Source organism: Anomaloglossus baeobatrachus, chromosome 7 (genome assembly GCF_048569485.1).
Source record: "Anomaloglossus baeobatrachus isolate aAnoBae1 chromosome 7, aAnoBae1.hap1, whole genome shotgun sequence".
NCBI classification, from domain to species: Eukaryota; Metazoa; Chordata; class Amphibia; order Anura; family Aromobatidae; genus Anomaloglossus; species Anomaloglossus baeobatrachus.
The window spans coordinates 11,986,636-11,992,879 of NC_134359.1; positions in this window are offsets into that span (position 1 = coordinate 11,986,636).

The following is a 6,244-nucleotide window of genomic DNA, read 5'->3' on the forward strand; positions in this document are numbered from 1 at the left end:
ATGTAAGGTGCAATCATCCTGCATCACATTAATGCTGCTCAGAAAAATTTCATACTATGTCTTCCTGATAAAGGTCAGAGACTAGAAAATGTTTTTTAGAACTCCAAATTTACAGCAGAGTTACACATGAAAAAATTATGTCTTCCGTTTGCCACTACCTCTGTATACAGAAATATATGATAAGATCCTGTCTGTAGCCACCACTAGGGGGAGCTCCCTGTATACAGAGATACATAAGATCCTGTCTGTAGCCACTACTAGGGGAGCTCCCTGTATACAGAGATACATGATAAGATCCTGTCTGTAGCCACCACTAGAGGGAGCTCCCTGTATACAGAGATACATTATAAGATCCTGTCTGCAGCCACCACTAGAGGGAGCTCCCTGTATACAGAGATACATGATAAGATCCTGTCTGCAGCCACCACTAGGGGGAGCTCCCTGTATACAGAGATACATAAGATCCTGTCTGTAGCCACTACTAGGGGAGCTCCCTGTATACAGAGATACATGATAAGATCCTGTCTGTAGCCACCACTAGAGGGAGCTCCCTGTATACAGAGATACATTATAAGATCCTGTCTGCAGCCACCACTAGAGGGAGCTCCCTGTATACAGAGATATATGATAAGATCCTGTCTGCAGCCACCACTAGGGGGAGCTCCCTGTATACAGAGATACATGATAACATCCTGTCTGTAACCACCACTAGAGGGAGCTCCCTGTATACAGAGATACATTATAAGATCCTGTCTGCAGCCAGCACTAGGGGGAGCTCCCTGTATACAGAGATACATGATAAGATCCTGTCTGCAGTCACCACTAGAGGGAGCTCCCTGTATACAGAGATACATGATAAGATCCTGTCTGCAGCCACCACTAGGGGGAGCCCCCTGTATACAGAGATACATGATAAGATCCTGTCTGCAGCCACCACTAGGGGGAGCTCCCTGTATACAGAGATACATGATAAGATCCTGTCTGCAGCCACCACTAGGGGGAGCTCCCTGTATACAGAGATACATGATAAGATCCTGTCTGCAGTCACCACTAGGGGGAGCTCCCTGTATACAGAGATACATGATAAGATCCTGTCTGCAGCCACCACTAGGGGGAGCTCCCTGTATACAGAGATACATGATAAGATCCTGTCTGCAGCCACCACTAGGGGGATATCCCTGTATACAGAGATACATGATAAGATCCTGTCTGCAGCCACCACTAGGGGGAGCTCCCTGTATACAGAGATACATGATAAGATCCTGTCTGCAGCCACCACTAGGGGGATCTCCCTGTATACAGAGATACATGATAAGATCCTGTCTGCAGCCACCACTAGGGGGAGCTCCCTGTATACAGAGATACATGATAAGATCCTGTCTGCAGCCACCACTAGGGGGAGCTCCCTGTATACAGAGATACATGATAAAATCCCATCTGCAGCCACCACTAGAGGGACCTCCCTGTACACAGAGATACTTGATAGATTCTGTCTGCAGCCACCACTAGGGGGATCTCCCTGTATACAGAAATATGCCATAAACGTCTGTCTGCAGCCACCACTAGGGGAAGCTCCCTGTATACAGAGATACATGATAAGATCCTGTCTGCAGTCACCACTAGGGGGAGCTCCCTGTATACAGAGATACATGATAAAATCCCATCTGCAGCCACCACTAGAGGGACCTCCCTGTACGCAGAGATACTTGATAGATTCTGTCTGCAGTCACCACTAGAGGGAGCTCCCTGTGTACAGAGATACATGATAAAATCCCATCTGCAGCCACCACTAGGGGGAGCTCCCTGTACACGGAGATACTTGATAGATTCTGTCTGCAGCCACCACTAGAGGGACCTCCCTGTACACAGAGATACTTGATAGATTCTGTCTGCAGCCACTACTAGGGGGAGCTCCCTGTATACAGAGATACATGATAAGATCCTGTCTGCAGCCACCACTAGGGGTAGCCCTGTATACAGAGATACATGATCAGATCCTGTCTGCAGCCACCACTAGAGGGAGCTCCCTGTATACAGAGATACATGATTAGATCCTGTCTGCAGCCACCACTAGGGGGATCTCCCTGTACACAGAGATACTTGATAGATTCTGTCTGCAGCCACCACTAGAGGGAGCTCCCTGTATACAGAGATACATGATCAGATCCTGTCTGCAGCCACCACTAGGGGGAGCTCCCTGTATACAGAGATACATGATAAGATCCTGTCTGCAGCCACCACTTGGGGGAGTTCCCTGTATACAGAGATACATGATAAGATCCTGTCTGCAGCCACCACTAGGGGGATCTCCCTGTACACAGAGATACTTGATAGATTCTGTCTGCAGCCACCACTAGAGGGAGCTCCCTGTATACAGAGATACATGATCAGATCCTGTCTGCAGCCACCACTAGGGAGAGCTCCCTGTATACAAAGATACATGATAAGATCCTGTCTGCAGTCACCACTAGGGGGAGCTCCCTGTATACAGAGATACATGATAAGATCCTGTCTGCAGCCACCACTAGGGGGAGCTCCCTGTATACAGAGACACATGATCAGATCCTGTCTGCAGCTACCACTAGGGGGATCTCCCTGTATACAGAAATATGCCATAAACGTCTGTCTGCAGCCACCACTAGGGGAAGCTCCCTGTATCCAATATCCAAAACACGGATGTGCCACAAACACGGCACACGGGGAGCAAACCACCCCTTTAATACGTCCGTGAAAAAAACGGTTCATTTTTTTCACGGATGTATGAAGGGGGCCTTAAAAAGGGAAGGGAAAATAATCCATAGACAATGCCGGTGGCAGCTGATTATTCAGGAGTTTGAAGCCGCTGCACATTAGATGTTGCCTGCTCACCTCAAATTGCCAAGTCTGTAGAACTGCGAGCAGAGGTTTAAATAAAAAACTTTTTTTACTACATTTATTTACAAATATTTATAATGAAAAGCTGCAAACTAAGGCCGTGTTTCCAGAAAAAGAGCAATGTCTGCAGCTTTTTTTGCTGAAATTCATGCATTTTGGAAGGCTCGTGGCACTGTCCTGGGACGCTCTGGTGCTTGCCCCTCTTCTTAACCATGTGTAAGTTATGGGTTCTTAGGGTCTTTTCCATGTGACTGGCTTTTTTCCGGCGATCCCTATCCGGCATAAAACGGACATATGCCGATTTGGCTACACTACTTTATGTGTCCAGCCAGGGTGAGGGCGCCATACTTGTTGGTCATTCTGTGACTTTTTGTCATGTTTAGCTTGATATTTGGCAAATCTCTGTCCTGCCTTATAGATCTATGCTGATTGGGCTACATAGAATTATGGTTATTATCAAGACAGAGACGCCATAGTCACTAGCCAGCCATTTATATTCACTTATGACCCTTTGTCCCTTCATGCTTATTTGGGGTGTTATCACCTTTGCTCTCCCATTTATGTGTGGTAATTCACCTTTTTCTCTATGTAAGCACCGTATATGTACCTTTTCTATACTGATCGTAACGATTTTAATATAATATGAATTTTGTATAATAAAAATTTGGATATTTTTGCAACAATAGCCTTGTAAGCTCCATTTTTTCTTCTTCTTAATATTATGTGCCATATGGAGTGGCGTTGACTTTTGATGCGAGATGTGCCTTGGTTCAATGTTCTTGTGTCAAATTGCCAAGTCTGTAGAACTGCGAGCAGAGGTTTAAATAAAAAACTTTTTTTACTACATTTATTTACAAATATTTATAATGAAAAGCTGCAAACTAAGGCCGTGTTTCCAGAAAAAGAGCAATGTCTGCAGCTTTTTTTGCTGAAATTCATGCATTTTGGACTAAAAATAATTTGTGCGGTTTTTATTTGATTAAGAATGTGACGCCGTGTGTCGCTCCTGAATCCGTGCACGTCGCTGGCTGCAGATTGAGTCCACTCAGGATGTGTCAGTGAGCTCGTATGGATGGGAGTTTTCTTTTTTCTGAATTCTATTATTCTGATTTTTGACCAAAGAATTTGATCTTTGATTTTTTTGTAAGATTATTTTTAGCTGAAAATATATGGATTTAAGTGAAAAATCCCTGGAAGATGTCCTTATCCTTTATATAATGTGACATTATGTTGTTAGTCTTTGCTTTTCATTTGTGTCTCCGGCAGAAGACGCTGAGTCTGGAGTCGTGAGGAGGAGGAAGATTTTCAAATAAGAAAAAAAAAGACAAAAATACTTTTGACTGGAACTGAAAAGATGAAAGTCTGAGTCTAACAATGGCCGTGAAAGACGTCTTTTTCCAGTATTGTCCCCAGAGTCGAGCATTTAAAGGGGCAGTCTCATAATATGTAATGGATACAATTGCACATTGCTTATAAAAAAACAACTTTCTCAAGAAGGGAGGGATTATTCATGCGATTGCTTTTGTTGATGATTGCAGTCATTTGCAGGGAATGTGCGGTGACTTCTGATCTGGAGATCAGCGGCATTCGTCGCCTCCTATCTACATTGCTGCAGTTTTCATCCTCTTGTTAAATATTCCGGGGCACAGGAGATAATACTGTGTCATTAGGATGTAATAATAATGTGGAAAGTGGAGCAGATCTCCCCGCTCTTTCATGTTCAGTCTCTTTTCCGAGGAGACGACGCGTTTCGGTGCTCGCAGATACAATAGAGGAGGCGCCATGCCATTAAATATAAATAAGAACCTGCGGGAAGGAACCGAGAAGATAACAAATATGAAGCAAATGTCAAACCCCCCTGAACCCTGATCTGTACAGAGTCTGCTCTGATCGTATATACTACAGAGATAAAGTATTTACAATATATGAAGGAAAAAATAAGAAAGAAAAAACATATGCAATATGATAAATGAATGCAAATGTAGCACTGGGAGAATGTCGGCACTGTAGACATTCCGGACACTTTGAACGTATCTTCATGCTGGACCATGCTGGGATTTGTAGTACCCCAGGTGGTCGGGGGGTTGTAATATGGAGGTCTTTGTGTATCCATATTTCCGTGACTTTCTCTTTGTACAAACATTGCATTATTATTACCAAGCCACGTAAGAAAATCCTATAGAAGTGTCATGGCTTCATATATGTTAGAAATCAATGGTGTAAGGATTGATGCACGTGGCCGTATGATGGGCACAGTCATAATAGAGGAACGTGAGCCCTTCTCTAGGCAGATGAAGTACCTGAGAGAATGGGCCCAAACTAACAGCAGCACCTCGAGCTTATACAATGTATCAGTCTGGGCTCCCGCAGAGATTGTCTACAGTTGGATGTGATGGTAATATACACTGGTTACATAGTAAATAGGGTGGAAAAGACAAATGTCCATCAAGTTCAGCCATTCTAAGAAGAAAACAGTGCGGTGGAGCCCGGGTGCTGCCGCTGACAAGGGTTGAAGGAAACTTGTCACCAGTTTTTGACTGTGTGAACAAATGCCAGGACCTTTATTTGCTGCTGTTTGATTTGTTCTTGTGCTGTATTTAAAGGAGATGTTCACTATTTGGACAACCTCTGCTCATTCCCCTTGTTCGCCCCCGTAACCATAAATAATTCTATACTCTCCTCCGGTGCAACACGGCTGCTGCAATGTCTGATGTTCTGTTCCCGGGGCCCAAGTGACATTATTATGACATGTGAGTCCAGTGACCAATCAGCGCCCACCATCTGTCTCCCCGCCTTAGGACAATAGAGCAGGATGTGAGTGCAGCGCTGACTTCCTGCTCAAATGTCTGAAGATGGGGAGACAGACCAAGGGCGCTGATTGGTCACCGGACCTGTGTGTAATGTGCATAATAACAGTATCACTTGGGCCCCGGAAACACGACTTCAGACATCACTGCAACCATGACCACACCAGATGTTTTTGTTATGACTCGCCCACCCCAGGGCTGTGGGACACCCGGTGCCGGGCCGGACTAGTCCAGTGGTAGTCAGTGGTGGCTGGTCCCGGCTCCGTGGCCCTGGTGGGTGTAAGTAGAATATGTGGCTTGCTTAATAATGGTTGTGTTCATGACGCCACCTGTGGTATGCGGCTATTAAGCCGCCGCTGCTGTATGAGGCCTCCGGGGGATGATATGGCAGCAATGGTGGTACTGCTTCCCACAGGTGGAGCAATGCCCCGGGGCACAGTTGGTGCTTGTGAATGTCTATGCAGCTGAAATAACAGAGACCACTTCAAGGGTGCAGTTCAAGTTCTTTACTCACAATTCTTGTCACAGTACTGCAGGGGCCCTTGGACTGCTGGGACCACTGT